A 19,220-nucleotide genomic window follows, 5' to 3' on the forward strand; every position below is an offset into this window, starting at 1 on the left:
AAAAATAAATAAAAATAAAATAAAAATAATTCTTACTGACCACAAACTTTTGAATGGTAGTGTATAATGTTACAAAAGCTTTCTATTTCAGATAAATGTTGTTATTTTGAACTTCTGTTCATCAAAAAATCCTGAAAACAATTGTACACAACTGTTTTCAACATTGATTATAATAATAAATGTTTCTTGAGCAAATCAGCATATTAGAATGATTTCTGAAGGATCATGTGACACTGAAGACTGGAGTAATGGTGCTGAAAATTCAGCTTTACATCACAGGAATAAATTGCATTTTAAAATATATTATATATAAAAAAAATTGATCTCAAATATATATATATATATATATATATAAAACTTGCCTCAGGGGCATTTACCATTTGCATTGAGTGCCTCAGCACATTACCGTATGAATAGCGCACTCTGCTGGTGGGTGTGATCACATTAGGGATAATTAGCTGAGCCAGGGGAAACTATACATTGCTTTGTTTCATACAGATCATACAGATTGCAGGAAAATAATTGTTTTAAATTTGAATTATTTTATTTAAATGTAGACATTTTAAGCTTTCTTTAGACGTATGTTTCATGTTTGTCTGATAAGTATTCGTGGAGTTTCAGTTCATTTTTGTGACGTGTTTCAGAAAGATGCTCGCGGAGACAGAGACGGCTAAAAGCGCACCCTCTTTATTTTCTTTATTTTACAAAAGCACAAGGTTTTGTTGTTATTGTGAGTGTACACAATTAAAAGTAGACCCTTTATAGTTTCTAATGATGTCTTACTTCTCTGTATGCCCAAAAACGAGGGAGTATTTTAAGTTGTTCCCGCTGTTATGAGGAAAAAATCCAGCAGGACGCGCCGGCGCGTCAAATCATGTAAAATTAAATCTATGACACTTAACAAATAAATAATACAATATAATCTAAAGAGACCAAATCTCTTGGCTGAGATAAACAATTATTTGAGATCAATGTATCTTTTCAGGGTCATTTGTTTAATTTTAATTTTTTTTTTTTTTTTTTTTTGATGATTACATATCTTTTTCCCTAGATCTCACATCCTCCCCTCTGCTTTTATATGGAAAAGAGCTTAGCCTCAAACACGAATTCATGCTCCTTTGAGTATGTGTTTCACTGTGCATGTGTGTGACTTTGTCAGGAACATCTGTTTTTTTCACATGGTACTGGAAAACGTCCTGGTTACTTGCGTAACCGCCGTTCCCTGATGGAGGGAATGAGACGTTGTGTCGATGTAGTGACACTAGGGGTCAATCTTGGGAGCCCGAAACACCTCTGGTCATTGATAAAAGGCCAATGAAAATTGGTTAGTGGTATTTGCATGCCACTCCCCCGGACATACGGGTATAAAAGGAGCTGATATGCAACCACTCATTTAGATTTTATGCTGAGGAGCCGAGACAAGATTTGGCCATTTCAGCGGGTAGTTCAGCGTTGTGGCAGGAGGGACACAACGTCTTGTTCCCTCCATCAGGGAATGGAGGTTACGCAAGTAACCAGGACATTCCCAATCTGTCACTCACTCGACGTTGTGTTGATGTAGTGACACTAGGGGTCCCTATACAAAACGCCACAACTGGTTGAACTGTGTTACGTGAACTGGCGGTGTGTGACGGGCAGACCACTGTGTGCCTTGTAGCCAGCAAACCAAGTCGACACGTAACCTCCCCCAACATAGTTATGAGTGTCGAACGGCCCCTTGGGGACAAGTCGACTACCAAAAAGTTAGAGACAGGCTAACCCAGTCGTGGCCTCTTTTCCCCTTCTTTTTTTCCACTCCCTAAAAAAGAAGGGGGATTATCCGACTGGGCCGCCAGGTCTAGTCGGGGGGTGTCCCTCCCAAGGGGAGGACACCGCGGAGACCACACCTCGCCCAAAGAGAGGGGGGGATGTTTAAGTGGAAAAATATGTCACATGGTCTTGACGACCAAGTGGAGAGTCTCAAGGTAGATCCTACCCAACAGGGGAGGAGTTACTACAAACATGGAGACTGGGGCAGAGGGGCTCTGCCCAAGGAAGATGCAGTTTGCCAACAGGGAAACGAATTAGCGGAAGATATACATCGAATGGGGTTTTACCTTACAGGGAACCACCACATACGGAGCACCTACCCCAGTACAGGGCTCTTAGTTAGCACATGTACTGGGCCAGCAGCAAGTCTCTCCGAAAACTCGACTGCCACAGGGCTCGAAGGAAGTCAACCAGGGAACATAGTTTGTGAACTATCTTCAGCTCAAAAGAGGTGGAAGGCGCTATGTGCAAGCAATACACCCGGCCGGCTATCCCAGGCTTATCCACTTGTATTGCATGCCACTACCTGGGATGAAACCGGTTCCACCCGGAGGTTGTAGAACCTTGCAAAGGTGTTGGGTGTTGCCCAGCCCGCTGCTCTGCAAATGTCTGTTAGAGAGGCACCCCTGGCCAGGACTCAGGAGGCCGCTATACCCCTGGTAGAATGGGCTCATACGTCGCACGTCCTGGGCGTGATATGCCATAGCTATGGCGTCAATGAACCATTGGGCGATCCTCTGCTTGGAGACAGCGCTTCCTTTCCGCTGTGCACCAACCAGACAAAGAGCTGCTCAGAGATTCTAAAGCTGTGCGTGCGATCCAAATAGATGCGTAAAGCGTGCACCGGACACAGCAACTTCAGAGCTTGGTCTGCCTCCTCCTGGGGCAGCGCTCGTAGGTTCACCACCTGATCCCTAAAAGGGGTCATGGGAACCTTGGGCACATAGCCCGGTCGGGGTCTCAGGATCACGTGAGAGTAGCCCGGACCGAACTCCAGGCATGTTTCAATGACAGAGAACGCTTGCAGTTCTCCTACCCTCTTGATGGAAGTGAGCGCAGTCAGGACGGCAGTCTTCAAAGAGAGTGCCTTAAACTCAGCTGACTGCAAAGGCTCAAAGGGGGCTCTCTGTAGACCCTGAAGAACTACAGAGAGGTCCCATGAGGGAACAAGGCGAGGTCTGGAGGGATTCAGGAACCTGATGATCAGGCCGTGCTTCCCTAAGGACTTACCATCGACTGCGTCGTGGTGTGCTGCTATGGCAGCAACGTACACCTTCAAGGTGGAAGGGGATAGCCACCCTTCCAATCTCTCCTGCAGGAAGGAAAGCACTGATCCGACTGCGCATCTCTTCGGGTCTTCCCTCGTGAAGAACACCACTTAGCGAACAGATGCCACTTAAAGGCATACAGGTGCCTCGAAGAGGGGGCCCTTGCCTGAGTGATCATGTCTACCACTGCAGGGGCCAGACATGGAGATACCAGGGGTCTGGTCGCGGGTGCCAGATGGTGCCCCATCCCTTCCTCAAGGGAATTCACCAGGAGGGGCTGTCACTAGGAGCGTGAGGTCCAAGAACCATGGCTGGGTGGGCCAGTAGGGTGCTACCAGGATGACCTGCTCCTCGTCCTCCCTGATCTTGCACAGGGTCTATGCAAGTAGGCTTACTGGGGGAAACGCATATTTGCGCAGGCCAGCTGTGTGCCAGCGCGTCTATGCCGAGGGGGGCCTCGGTCATGGCGTACCAGAGCGGGCAGCAGGAGGATTCTTGGGAGGCAAACAGGTGCACCTGTGCCTCTCCAAATCGACTCCAAATCAGCTGGACCACCTGAGGGTGGAGTCTCCACTCTCCCCTGAGGGTAACTTGCCATGACAGCAGGTCCGCTGTAGTGTTGAGGTTGCCCGGGATGTGGGTGGCTCGCAGCAACTTGAAGTGCTGCTGACTCCAGAGGAGGAGACAGCGGGCGAGTTGTGATATACAACAAGAGCGCAGACCACCTTGGCGGTTGACATATGCTACCATTGCCGAGTTGTCTGTCCGAACTAACACGTGCTTGCCCTGGAGCAACGGCCAAAACCTCCACAGGGCGAGCAGAATTGCCAACAACTCGAGGCAGTTGATGTGCCAATGTAGTTGCGGGCCTGTCCACAAGCCGGTGGCTGCGTGCCCATTGCAAATAGTGCCCCAGCCCGTTTTTGAGGCGTCTGTCATGACCACGACGCGCCTGGAGACCAGTTCTAGGGGAACACCTGTCCGTAGAAATGAGAGGTCAGTCCAAGGGCTGAAAAGACGGTGACAGACCAGCGTGATGACCACGCGATGTGTCCTGCGGTGCCATGTCCATCTCGGGATTTGAGTCTGAAGCCAGTGCTGAAGCGGTCTCATATGCATCAACCCGAGCGGGATGGCCACCGCTGAAGATGCCATATGCCCCAGGAGCCTCTGAAAGAATTTCAGTGGAACCGCTGTTTTCTGTTTGAATGCCTTCAAACAGGTCATCACCGACTGTGCACGCTCGTTCGTGAGGCGCGCTGTCAAAGAGACTGAGTCCAACTCCAAACCGAGGAAAGAGATGCTCTGAACTGGGAGGAGCTTGCTCTTTTCCCAGTTGACCCGAAGCCCTAGTCGGCTGAGGTGTGAGAGCACCAAGTGCCTGTGTGCACACAACATGTCCCAAGAGTGAGCTAGGATTAGCCAATCGTTGAGATAGTTGAGAATGCAAATGCCCACTTCCCTTAATGGGGCAAGGGCTGCCTCTGCGACTTTCCTGAAGACACGAGGAGACAAGGACAGGCCGAAAGGGAGGACCTTGTTCTGATACGCCTGACCCTGGAATGCAAACCGCAGGAAGGGTCTGTGTCGAGGTAGAATCGAGACGTGGAAGTATGCGTCCTTCAGGTCTACCGCCCTGAACCAGTTTTGATGCCGGATGCTTGCCAGAATGCGTTTTTGCGTCAGCATCTTGAACGGGAGTCTGTGTAAAGCCCGGTTCAGTACTCACAGGTCCAAGATTGGCCGCATCCCACTGCCTTTTCTCGGTACGATGAAGTAGGGGTTGTAAAACCCCTTCTTCATCTCGGCTGGAGGGACAGTTTCTATCGCACCCTTCCGTAGGAGGTTAGCGATCTCCACGCGCAAGGTAGCAGCGTTTTCGTCCTTCACCAAGGTGAATTAGATACTGCTGAACCTGGGCAGATGCCTGGTGAACTGAATCGCATAGCTGAGTCAGACGGTCCGGACCAGCCATCGTGACGGATTGGAAAGCGCAAGCCACGTGTCCAAGTTCCACGCAAGGGGGACCAAAGGGACAACGTCGTCGGACGTACTGGCAGGTGGGGCCTTGAGGTGCCACACCATGTCTTCGCTGTGCTGAGTCTAGGGACATCAAAGCACTTACCTGGCTCCTTGTGACCACCCCCGGAACAGCCTGGGACAGAGGAGGAAGAGGCCTGTCATTGTGACCCATGGAGACTGTCACATCGGGGGCAGATTTGTGCCACAGCTGGGTGCTTAGGGGTGGAAGACCGCCACTGGAGCACCAAACCTGCCAAATAGAGTGGTGGACGGTGGTGGTGATGACGGCTGTGCACACCGGATACGTGACCCAAGGAACAAGGAAACCGCTCTTGCTGAACTCTTGGGTACTGAAGCCACTTGGGCATGCAGCGCAATTAAATGCAAAGGTAACAAAAAGATTCTCCTCCCAGCCTTCGACCAGGGGATGGAGAGGTCTGCTTACCAGCTCCAGAGCAGCGGGTTTCGTCTTCCCTGGGTTGCCCATCTCAAGGGCGTTTTGAAGCCTTTCACGGGTTCTTGACGGCCGCGAGACGGGTGGCGTCTGCTTCCTGCGGTGGGCTCCACGCCGGGGCCAGGCCGAAGGGGCGGGCTGTGGCGGAGCCAGTGCAGTCACCGCAAGGGGACGCCCTTGGCGACGAGCAGACGGGGTGTGGGATCTTGAGCCGTGCCGGGCAGGATATGCTGGATAGCCTCCGTCTGCTGCTCCACCGTCGAGAACTGCTGGGCAAAGTCCTTGACTGTGTCACGGAATAGGCCAGCCTGGGAGATGGGGGCAGCAAGGAACTGTGTCCTGTCGGCCTCACCCATCTCGACCAGGTTGAGCCAAAGGTGCCGCTCCTGGACCACTAATGTGCACATCTTCTGCCCGAGAGACCGCGCCATAACCTCCGTGAGGTCGGTCGCCAAGCGCAGTTCCTGCATCAATCCCGGGGCGGAACTACCCTCATGCCATTCCTTTAGCGCCTTGGCGGACTTGCAGGAGAGCCATGGCGTGCAGGACGGAGGCAGCTTGTCCAGCGGCACCGTAGGCCTTGGCCGTCAGAGACAACGTACACCTACAGGCCTTGGACGGGGGCTTTGGGCACCTGCGCCAGGTGGCGGCACTCTGCGGGCATAGGTGCACCACGAGCGCCTTTATCCACCAGGGAATTGCCGAATAGCCCTTGGTGGCCCCACTATCAAGGGTAGTGAGGGCGGGGAAGCTGAAAAGATCGGAACCGGGTAGTAAAAAGTGCCTCCCATGACCTTGTCAGCTCTTCATACACTTCTGGGAAGAAAGGAACGGGGGCGGGGCGTGACTTTGAGCGGCGCCGTGAGCCCAGGAACCAATCATCGAGCCGCGAGGGTTCAGGGAAGAGCGGAGGGTTCCACTCTTGCCCCACACTCGCGGCTGCCCGGGAAAGCATGTCATCATCTCCGCGTCAGCCTGTGACTGGGTGACCGCACCCAAAGGGAGGAGCCCAGCTGAGGTTTTTGCGTCCGACTGGATGAGCCCGCTCTCCGATGCTGCACTCGAGAGCTCATCACTTTCGCGGGCTCTGAATAAGAGGTCGAACTCGCCGTGAGATGAGCCGGCGGACTCATCCGGAAGCCCAGTCGAGGCAGACAAGCATGATAGGGAATGGGAGGTCCGCGGGGGGATACCCGGCGGAGGCGGTCCCATTGGGGTCCCCAAATCGCCCCCAGTGCTAGCCACGCTGGCCTCATACCCGTGGGTAAAAGGACTGAGGCGGGGAGGTTCTGGGGTGGCTTGCTTTCTTACGAAGGCAAGCCGCGACCACACTGTTGCCATGGACATGTCCTCGCAATGGGTACATGACCCATCCACGAACGCTGTCTCCGCATGAGCAGTGCCCAGACACGAAAGACAGTGATCGTGACCGTCAGAAGGCGAGAGATAACGAGCATAACCAGGAATAACACACAAGGAAAGGCATCTTTAAAAAGACGCGTCTTTAAAAAGACGTTCTGTGTGCCGCTCTTTTAGATATACTCTTTTAGAGAAATATATTCTTATTTCTGCCTAAGCGCCCAGGGGCATTCTCTGCAGTGCACCAGTGCAGAGGAGGGAGAAGCCGCTGAAATGCGCCGTCAGATCCAGCAGAGGTGAATGAACAGTCGTGGGAATTCAGCTTAGAGAGCATGACCGTTCGGCTCCGAAGAGAAAATCTGAATGAGTGGTTGCATACCAGCTCCTTTTATACCCGTATGTCCGGGGGAGTGGCATGCAAATACCACTCGCCAATTTTCATTGGCCTTTTATCAAAGACCAGAGGTGTCTCAGGCTCCCAAGAGTGACCCCTAGTGTCACTACATCGACACAAAGTCGAGTGAGTGACAGATAGGGAACTATGATTCACAGAGTATAGAAAAGACAATATACTGTATGTATAGGACAAAAAAATAATAGTGTGTGCGAAATAATTAGCATCTGAATAAACTTATTTAAACTGTTTAGCAGATTTTTTAACACAGGGTACAACTCAAACTTGATACTCTGTCATAAACTCCTCAGTTTATTTTACATATAATATTTTTGAGTGATGATCAGAAAATGTACATAGACATGTGGTAAAATATCCCTAAAGCTACAGTTCCTAATAAAGGACGGTTAGGACTGTTGGGACTGTCTGTGGAATGTCTGTTGGGATTACTGCCGATACACTGATTTGGGCCAAACTGAATGGCAGTCGTCCTGTCTTTGTAGCTTTCATAGCAGTTTAGGACTTTTTATCTTTACATCTCTAAGCTTTTTTTGGCCATTGCCATTATATTTAATATGGATACGCAGAGAAAAGTCAATAAATGATGGAAAGAAGAGGGGGGAACAAGACTGATAGCCAAGCCTGTGTTGCCAGCAGGGCTTAATGCATGTGTGCAGACCGCTAAACGATGGTTCTGACTGTTTTGCCTTTCTGTTGGGGAATGTAACTTTAAGTGTCAAAGTGAAATGTCCCTTGCAACCCATTTTACTTCTATTATCTGACATATTTCTGGGTAAAACAGATTGTTCCATTTACTCATGAATATGGGTTAACATCTAATGTTCCACTCATTAAAGCATGACAACCAATATAAGCTTCAACAACCGTACCAAAAAACATATCTAAGCATTATAAAAAAGTAAACAACATCCACAAACTCCTCATAGAATGTCCTAGGGTCAGCTAGGACTCAAACTTTGTTGTTGTGAGGTGATGATGCTAACCACTGAGCCACTGTGCTGCCTAACCCCTAACACTGTTGGTTTGTAATTACAATCATTAAATGGAAAAAACTATGACCTCTCAGAGAGGTCAACTCACTATTAAATGACTAAATTTGGACTTTCTCCTCCTTTTCTTTAAAAAAAGCAAAATTCTGGGTTACAGTGAGACTTATAATGGAAGTGAATGTGGCCACAAACTATTTTATAAGTATAGCCACAAGACATAAACAGTATGTGTGCTAACATGATTTCAGTGTGATCAAATTGCTTATTAACCCTTTTTGTGTAAAGTTATAACCAATTTTACAACTTCAGTGCCATGACGATGTAATGTCAACAAACCCTAAAACCATAAATATAACTGAAAAAAAGGACTATTTAAACAACTTTACAGTTCAAATAATACATGAGTTTTAACAGAAGAATTAATGTAAGTGCTTTTATAAAATTTAAAGCTTCACATATCTGTCTTTAAACCATTCAAAAATTGACCCCATTCACTTCCATTGGAAGTGCCTCCCTGTAACCCAGATGTTTTCTTTTTGTAAAGAAAAGGAGGGACGTGTCAAAATCATTTTTGTAGTAATCAACATTATGCCACAAATGCTTTCGATTGAGCTTAACTTGTACTGAACCTGGAATAGTCCTTAAAGTGTTAAATTAGTCTAATTAGTTCCAAAGCAAGTGTAGTCGATTTACCAAACTGTGTTGTTTAAAACCTATTAATTTTTTTTTATCATTTGATTTAAAGTACATAGTTCTTTTATTCTTAAAAAGTTCATTATTGTTAAGTACTGTAAATTAGTAATTTGAACATTATTTAAAAACTACACAATTAAGTTGTATGAAAATTTGCAGATGAAACAGTAGAAATGCATATTGTAAATTTTAAATATATATATATATATATATATATATATATATATATATATATATATATATATATATATATATATATTGAATGATAAATGTTATATTTGAAGTGTTAGCTGATAATGTGTGTAGGTAAGAGCTTTAGAGTTTTGCACTTCTTAACAGGCCACATATATATATATATTCGCATTTTGCTAATTATATATATATATATATATATATATATATATATATATATATATATATATATATATATACAGGTGCATCTCAATAAATTAGAATGTCGTGGAAAAGTTCATTTATTTCGGTAATTCAACTCAAATTGTGAAACTCGTGTATTAAATAAATTCAATGCACACAGACTGAAGTAGTTTAAGTCTTTGGTTCTTTTAATTGTGATGATTTTGGCTCACATTTAACAAAAACCCACCAATTCACTATCTCAAAAAATTAGAATATGGTGACATGCCAATCAGCTAATCAACTCAAAACACCTGCAAAGGTTTCCTGAGCCTTCAAAATGGTCTCTCAGTTTGGTTCACTAGGCTACACAATCATGGGGAAGACTGCTGATCTGACAGTTGTCCAGAAGACAATCATTGACACCCTTCACAAGGAGGGTAAGCCACAAACATTCATTGCCAAAGAAGCTGGCTGTTCACAGAGTGCTGTATCCAAGCATGTTAACAGAAAGTTGAGTGGAAGGAAAAAGTGTGGAAGAAAAAGATGCAACCAAGCAAGAGAACTGCAGCCTTATGATTGTCAAGCAAAATCGATTCAAGAATTTGGGTGAACTTCACAAGGAATGGACTGAGGCTGGGGTCAAGGCATCAAGAGCCACCACACACAGACATGTCAAGGAATTTGGCTACAGTTGTCATATTCCTCTTGTTAAGCCACTCCTGAACCACAGACAACGTCAGAGGTGTCTTACCTGGGCTAAGGAGAAGAAGAACTGGACTGTTGCCCAGTGGTCCAAAGTCCTCTTTTCAGATGAGAGCAAGTTTTGTATTTCATTTGGAAACCAAGGTCCTAGAGTCTGGAGGAAGGGTGGAGAAGCTCATAGCCCAAGTTGCTTGAAGTTCAGTGTTAAGTTTCCACAGTCTGTGATGATTTGAGGTGCAATGTCATCTGCTGGTGTTGGTCCATTGTGTTTTTTGAAAACCAAAGTCACTGCACCCGTTTACCAAGGAATTTTGGAGCACTTCATGCTTCCTTCTGCTGACCAGCTTTTTAAAGATGCTGATTTCATTTTCCAGCAGGATTTGGCACCTGCCCACACTGCCAAAAGCACCAAAAGTTGGTTAAATGACCATGGTGTTGGTGTGCTTGACTGGCCAGCAAACTCACCAGACCTGAACCCCATAGAGAATCTATGGGGTATTGTCAAGAGGAAAATGAGAAACAAGAGACCAAAAAATGCAGATAAGCTGAAGGCCACTGTCAAAGAAACCTGGGCTTCCATACCACCTCAGCAGTGCCACAAACTGATCACCTCCATGCCACACCGAATTGAGGCAATAATTAAAGCAAAAGGAGCCCCTACCAAGTATTGAGTACATATACAGTAAATTAACATACTTTCCAAAAGGCCAACAATTCACTAAAAATGTTTTTTTTTATTGGTCTTATGATGTATTCTAATTTTTTGAGATAGTGAATTGGTGGGTTTTTGTTAAATGTGAGCCAAAATCATCACAATTAAAAGAACCAAAGACTTAAACTACTTCAATCTGTGTGCACTGAATTTATTTAATACACGAGTTTCACAATTTGAGTTGAATTACTGAAATAAATGAACTTTTCCACGACATTCTAATTTATTGAGATGCACCTGTATATATATATATAAAATCATGAAGTGCATATGTCATGATATTTATTGAGAGACATGGAATACAGTGCATTCAGAAAGTATTCAGACCCCTTCATTTTTTCACATTTTGTTATGTTGCAGCCTTATGCTAAAATGCTTTAAATATAATTTTTTTTCACATCAATCTACACTCCATACCCCGTAATGACAAAGCAAAAACCAGATTTTTGATCACTGCAAATTTATATATATATATATATATAAAAAAAAAACTAAAATATCACTGACTGTAGTTTGCTTTGCATTGCCAAAGTATCCTTTAAGAACAGCTTCTTTGCAAACCCTGCATTACATTGTACCAGATTCACAAAATAATCCACAGTAAAATGTGTTGTATTAGCATGCCTCATTTGTAAGTCGCTTTGTGTAAAAGCATCTGCTTAACAAATAAATGTAAATGTCACACAAACTTGAGGTGTCAGGGAAATTATAAAAAATAAACTTCCGGCACTCTTCCTTCGAAAGGCTGCTCTGATCGTTATTTGTATTCAGACTAGTATAAAAGTATCCTCTTCTTTTGGTGCAGTCTTTCGAAATAATATTAGGATATTGTCTGTCCTATTTAATTCATTTTATTACTGGGCAGGCCAAGTTACTGAATGTAAATATATGTCATTGACGTAAATGTGAGCCAACATTTATTAACGTGTTCATCTGTTTGAGGTCTGAAAGTTGCAGAAGTTCGGAATGAGCCGTTTTTCGCAGCTTAGTTTAAATAAATGGTATTTTTGGACCGGTGAGGAAGTTTTCAGTTCTAAAATTTACATTATGTAAACTCTTTATTTCAAAACATCTGGGAAATTTCTACTCAAAATGCAACTCAATTTCTCTCCCTCAGACAGACATTTCAGATGGACAGAAATGCACATTTCTTTTTACACAAATAAATTCTTGTAATGCCATATTCAGCAAAACAAAATTGGTAACACTTTTCAATAAGGTTCCATTTGTTAACATTAGTTTACAACATTAGTTAACATGAACTAACAATGACCAATTCTTTTACTGCATTTATTAATCTTATTTAATGTTAATTTCAACAAATAACACATTTTTAAAATCAATATAGTAACATTAGTTCATGCACTATGAACGAACATGAACAATTGTATTTTTATTAACTAACATTAACAAAGATTAATACATTCTGTAAAAATATTGTTAATTGTTTGTCCATGATACCTAATGCAGTAAATAATGTTAACAAATGGAACCTTTTTGTAAATTGTTACCAATAAGTTATTGCTTTGTTTACAATAATGCTTTTGTTGTCTAGTTTTGTTGACCCATTTGTTAAACAAGGTGATATAGAAAAAAACTGGGGCATAAAAGAGTTTTTTTTTGTTTGTTTGTTTTTTTATATATAAAGTAGAATGATAGAAGAGACCTGATGTAACACAAAAAGAGCACTTTCAGAAACTGAGCATGTTTCTAGAGTGATTTGTCAGAAAATGGCCCAATTTACCTGACTTTGCCCTGTCTAAAAAGACTTGAAGTGTTTCGTATTTTGAAATCATAATTTTGCTGACACTTTTTCCAATATTGAATTTCACTTGGGCTCGTGTCAGCTGTGGAAATTGGGCCTCATGCTTCAGTTGATAGTAATGTTTCTGGCTCAAGGGGCAACAAAACTGAACTATATTTGGAAACCAACAAATTTCTAACCCCAAGTTATTTTTAATTAGACACAGCATCTAAAAAAACGGCGTCTCGTGCATAATTGTGAACAAACAAAAACAAAGCGAAACAATGCATTCGTCTGGCATGCATTTACATAGAAAAAAAAAAGGATGGTTGCAAAAGCGTTTGGTGTGAACAACTCCTTAAAGTTGGTGGAGGTCTTTGGCTGTTGCATCTTGCTCTCTTATTAGTGTTTTTCAGATTAAGCAGTGAGTTTTTTTAAATGCTTTGTCAGGCAAGATGTTCAGCTTGGAAATGTGTGTCTCGAGATCCCCACGTTCGGTTCCATTCTGTTGTGTTCCATCTGATTGAACAGCCCCTGTCCTGGGCTCATAGCCTGAGCCGCCTCACCACCGAGTTCAGCAGAATACCTCTGCTATCTGAGAATATTGCTACCCTACATACAACTGTAATGAATAAAAAACAATGTGGTATTTCACTGTTATTATAGCTTGTGTCTGGGGTAGTATACTGTGGCATTAGTGCAAGTGTAACAGTGTGTGAACTGTCTATTGAAGCGTGTGTCGTGTTCTTTTGATTTAACATTTGAGAATATGGACCAACTAAAACCTTTTTTAAAAATTTTTTATGCACATTAGTTGAAAATGAAATGCTCTTTTTTTTTTTAACAGCCAGGAATGTTCTTTGCAATAATATAATGGTGCTGTATGGTTTATGTATTTATTGCACCCTTGTGAACTAAGGAAACAACATCAGTTTAAGAATCAGATGACTTTAAAATTAGAATATTATTCAAATTTTGAAAATATTTAGGGAAAATTTTGAATTTAGTTTCTCTGCTCAATTGACAGCCCTAATGCACATGACATCGAATAAACAAGAATTAGCTCAGAAGTAATCCATAAGCAATCAGATTAAATTTTAAAAATGTCATCCAATAGATTACAAAACTGACTTAAATTTTAGATTACAATTCAGAAGCAATCTACCACACACTGTATATAACACACAAAATATAAAGGGGAGGTGTGTGTGTGTGTGTGTGGCTTTCCCCAGTGTTGTTATCATTAACAAAAACTAAATGAAAATGGTTTATTAACTGAAACATAATTGCATAAAACTGAAATTATAATACATTTTCATGATTTCCCAACTAACTAAAATAAAAAAATGTAACTTAATTTAATTTTAGCTTTTGGCATACTGTATATTATTAAATTGCTATAATAATAGACAGCCGTTAAACATTTTTAAATGATATGATAATGCATAAACTATGGGTGACCTAATGTACTAAAACTGATATAAAAAACTATGAAAAACCTAAATCTAATGAAAACTAAACTAACAAAATACAAATAAAAACTATATTTAAAATTCAATGCAATATTAACCCTGTATTTACCCAATAAATCCCACTCGCAACTTTTGATTTTTTGAAATATTGCACTTAGCAACACCAATGGAGCATGCCTATGCATTTATTAATTCATTCTTTCTTTTGCAACAGATTTCTTCAAAACAATGTCATTCAAATGGTCTCAACCCGGGCCTTTAGTGGACTATTCAGACTAGGAAGACTGTAAGTCCTTCTTTTTTCTCATCTTTATACTTCAGATCAGCAATGGTTTTAAATGGATAGTTCACCCCAAAAAATGTAATTTATGTCATCATTCTAAATGTTAGCCTCAGTCACCATTTATTTTTAATGCTTTTTTTCATTCTGCCATACATCTCCTTTTGTGTTCCACGGGAGAAAGAAAGTCATACGGATTTGAAACAACATGAGTAAATGATGACAGATTTTAAATTTTTGGGTGATCTATCCCTTTAAAATAATAAAAGAGAAATAGTGATTCTATTTTGGTGTTACTGTATATTGGCTTAATGTAATTTTCAATCGTATTATTTTATTCTGCTCCTACATAAAAGGCCAGTGAGAGAGTGTGTAGTCAAAAGCAAGGTGCTCAGATGTCTCCAGCTGTACTCGTATGGGAAACGACAGTGTAAGATGGAATACTGAACACAGAGGAATTCGACCGCGCCCATGCATGAGTTTGCAGTGTGTGTTCAATGACTCTTCTGCTGTAATTGTTTTAGGAGTACAGGGACTTCTTAGCGTAGCATATGTTTTTCGAAAGAACTCAATGCTGATAAAAACTTAGCTGGTTTGCTGGTCTTAGTTGGTCTCCCAATCTGGTCAGGATGGTTTATTTGCTGGTTTTAGAAGGGTTTTCTGCACTTGTCAGTAGGTCAAGCTAGTTGACCAGCTAAATCAGTTGAGCACCAGCTTGGCTGGGCTAGGAGACCAGCTACACCATCTTACTGTAAGACTAGCAAAGTATCTTGAGTAAAACTGTTTTTTCCTGCCTTTTCTTTACTTTTTTTACTCTGAGACCTCTTTTGTCCCTAAACCAGCAGGATAAAGGACAAGCCCAATCTTGGGAAAAAGAGTGGAATCCAGTATAGTAGGGCTTAATGATGATTGGAAGTATTATCAATTTTTCTGCAACACTTATGAAGGAATTACAGTCTTTTATCTTTTCTTTACCGCTCAATATGTTTGGATTTTAAAAGGTTTTCAGATGAAACCTCATTAGTTATGCCGAAATGAACTCAGCAGTGCTCATATTCATTCAATCTATTAATTTTATTTCTGTAAATCGATCCTCTAGACAATTTAATGCGTAGCCTTGACAGCAGACAGAGCTATTTAACAATTTCTAGTCTGTGTCTCTAATTAAACGTCATCTTCTGTGCAGGTTTCTTAGCAAAAACGACATAACCGATTTAGGACCCGGTATATTTAGAGATCTTCATGAATTACAGTGGCTGTAAGTATGCAACACAACACATTCAATTAATAAGAAGAGGGAAAATTAGGTCATATACTGGATGCAGACCAGACCAGAGGTTTGTCCAAAAATAAAAAGTCTGTCAAAATTTACTAACCCTCATGTCGTTCCAGACACATATAACTTTTTTCCTCTGTGGAACACAAAAGGATTCAGTTCTGAAAAGGACATAAAAGCACCATAATAGCAGCATAAAAGTAGTCCACATGAGTCATAGTCCAAAACTTCTAAAGCCATTGCTTTGTTTGAGAAACAGATACAAATTAAAGTCATTATCCACTGATTATTCTTTTAATTATATTTATATCATATATAATTAATGTATATAATTATATGTGGCTCAAATTCACATATGGTGAAACAAGACACATCACTCCATATTTGACATGTTGCATGTCTCATCATCAAACATGATGTGATGAATTTGAAGATGAATTTGATTTAAATTTAAGAACAATAGTCAATTGAGTGCTATGACAGAAGGAAACATTTTCAGCTAACAATGATTTAAAGGGATAGTTCACCTAAAAATTAAAATTCCCTCATCATTTACTCACCCTTATGCCATCCCAGATGTGTATGACTTTCTTCAGCAGAACACAAACAAAGATTGTTAATGGTGTTAAAAGTGTTAAAAGTGAATGGTGACCAGACCTTTCAAGCTCCAAAAAAATAAATAAAGGCAGCATAAAAGTAATCCATAAGACTCCAGTGGTTAAATCTATGTCTTCAGAAGTAGTGCCCCACCGATATATCGGTCGGCCGATTATATCAGCCGATATTAGCCTTTCACTGATATATAGGTATCGGCGTCTATTTTTCCGATATGCACCGATATGAAAACATTTTTCAGAAAATATAATGCAGAAAACAATGCTTTAGAATTGGTGTCATAGCGTAGTTTGTCCAGCAGAGTGTGCTCCAACTCCAATGTTTACAGAGCTGGCTCTGAGCTGACAGTGGTTCTGCAGACAGGGCGGAGTTAAATGGTGCGGATTTGAGCGATCTCTTCTCCTTAAATTGCTAACTAGTTTGTGAAATACATATTGGAAAGTTAATAAAAAATACATCATTTTATATAACTAATACAACGTTAACCCTGTCCCTGACAACCATGTCACTCATGTCTATTTGCTGTTAGCCAGCTATAGTTTGTCAGTGCAGTAAGTAATAGCAGCTTGAAAGGTAAACATCAGAGCATCTTTTTGCAGCTCAGCAAACAACGGTGCAGTGGTGGATTGTGTCTGATGAGTGTTGATTTCACGCTTCGCTGTTGCCTAGTTGGTGAGACACAATAATGGAAAGTAAATAAAGTCCATCTTTTACTCTCCGAGACAATGAGCTTATAGCTAACTAGGGTGATACATACTAATACAACAGGCTGGAAAAATAGACATTTATTCATTTTAATATATATTTTGAATGTGTTGAAACTTGACACCTGGCGACGTACCCTAAAATGGCACCGTTAGATCGGTTTCATGCTGAAGAGCCGCTTAAAAGTACGTTTTTTTCCTCTCTCTCGTAAATGTGTAATTTTTAAAGAGTGTAAATGCCAACATCATCATATATGTCGAAAGGACTGAAGCCTGTCAACCAAAACATGAGCTCATTGATGTCATTAAATGAGTCTGCTTTTTTATTCCATCAGTTACTCCTGGTCAGAGGCTGCCGTAAATGCCGTTTATACGTAGGGTTACATCCTACATAAATGTAATGGTGCAATGCTCAAATATTTAGTAGTGCATAAATTGTGACTTAGTGCCCATTTACGCCACAACTAGGGTTATGTTGTAATGTATGTATAGCTGGTGCAACCGGTCCCTGATCTTTATTTAGCTATTTATTTTATTTTTATTTATTCTTTATTTTAATGGTGGGCAATTTACTAATACTAAACAGTAAGACTGATGTTTATTTAGCTATTTATTGTATTTTTTATTTATTGTTTATTTTCTCAGTGTTCATTTCTAGAATTTGTTGACTATGTATAATAATAATAATAATATCAAATGTTCTTTGATAAAAATATTTGTTAAAGAAGGCAGCCTTCTCAGTACCATTGCATAGTCATATCAGTGCAAAATCGGTGCACTATCCACATAGATTAGTCTGATAGTCTGTTTTCATTCCAGTTCAAAAATTAGCTATATCTGTGACCATATCGGTAATCGGTGAATTTTCCCTCTCTAAAATCGGTATCGGTCTCAAAAATCCCATATCGGTCGGGCTCTATTCAGAAGCGATATGATAGGTGTGAGTGAGAAACAGATCAATATTTAAGTCTTTTTTTAATATATAAATCTCCACTTTCACTTTCAGATTCTTTCACATTCTGAAAGTGAAAGTGGAGATTTATAGAAATAAAGGATTGAACTATTGATCTTTTGCTCATTCAAAGTGATTGCACCACTTCAGAAGACATATATTAACCACTAGAGTCGTATGGATAACATTTATGCTGCCTTTATGTGATTTTTGGAGCTTCAAAGGTCTGGTCACCATACACTTGCATTGCATGGACCTACAGATCTGAGATTTTCTTCTAAAAATCTTTGTGTTAAGCAAAAGAAAGAGTCATACATATCTGGGTTAGCATAAAAGTGAGTAAATGATGAGAGAATTTCATTTTTGGGTGAACTATCCCTTTAAATTTCAGACTGTTCCTCAAACCAAGCTATAAAGCTTCAGAAGACCTGAATTATTGGATATGAGTTGTATGTGCTACTTTTTATAGCGCTTTTATGCTGATTCTTTGTCATTTTTGGAGCTTGACACATCAGTCCACATTTATTTTAATTGCGTGGAAACGAGTAGCGAGAACACTGCTGAATATCTCTTTTTGTGTTCCATTGAACAAAGAAGGTCATACAGGTTTTGAATTTGATGAGTGTGGGAATAATGACAGAAATTTCATTTTTTGGGTGAAATCTTGCTTTAAAGATCAAATTAGAAGTTATCTTTGAGCAACCATCTGTGTTCAGGACTTAAAAAAAGCTTCTATTCAAAGTAGAAAATGCTCTAATGCTTAATTTATTTTGGCATAATCATCCAGAAAGATGTGGTCTGTGAAAAAAGTAACATTTAGCTCTGAAAAGTGCTTATCTATGTATAAGGGAAGACATGGTTTTGCAAAAAGAAGCTGTGAATTATATGGGTGGGTTTTCCTCGCCAGCACACATGCATATTGGGCAGCTCCAGGCAGTATCAAGAACAAGCACTGTCACAAGATGTGCCAAGATATTTGTTTCACTGGATTCTTTTCCATTATACTCTATCAATGAATGTATCTTGTAAAAGGAACCTAACATTCTAACCACCAGTGTTCAAATTGTGTCAAAGCCCTTAGGGGGTCCCTGCCCCCTCATTTTCACACGCTGAAGGAATGTTCCAGGTTCAATACAAGTTAAGCACAGTTGACAGCATTTGTAGCATTATGTTATAGCATAAAATTATTTCAGTTCATCAAAAGCAAAAATCACAGTGACAGAAAGGCTCATACTGTATAGTGAATGGGGCCAGTCCATAAATGTGAAAGTACACACTGTTTCAAAAGTTGTAAACATTATACATGTTGACATGATTTAAGTGTGATAAAATCTCTTACTAACCTTATCTTTGTGAAATTACAACCAGTATTACAACTTTGTTGTCATGACGACATA

The 19,220-nt window shown here is 41.2% G+C and overlaps 1 pseudogene; it reads left to right on the forward strand.

The window, feature by feature from the left end:
• Positions 1-19,220, forward strand: part of LOC127433239 (relaxin receptor 2-like) — a 71,512-nt pseudogene that overhangs the window by 23,976 nt on the left and 28,316 nt on the right.

The sequence above is a fragment of the Myxocyprinus asiaticus genome, chromosome 43 (genome assembly GCF_019703515.2).
Source record: "Myxocyprinus asiaticus isolate MX2 ecotype Aquarium Trade chromosome 43, UBuf_Myxa_2, whole genome shotgun sequence".
NCBI lineage: Eukaryota > Metazoa > Chordata > Actinopteri > Cypriniformes > Catostomidae > Myxocyprinus > Myxocyprinus asiaticus.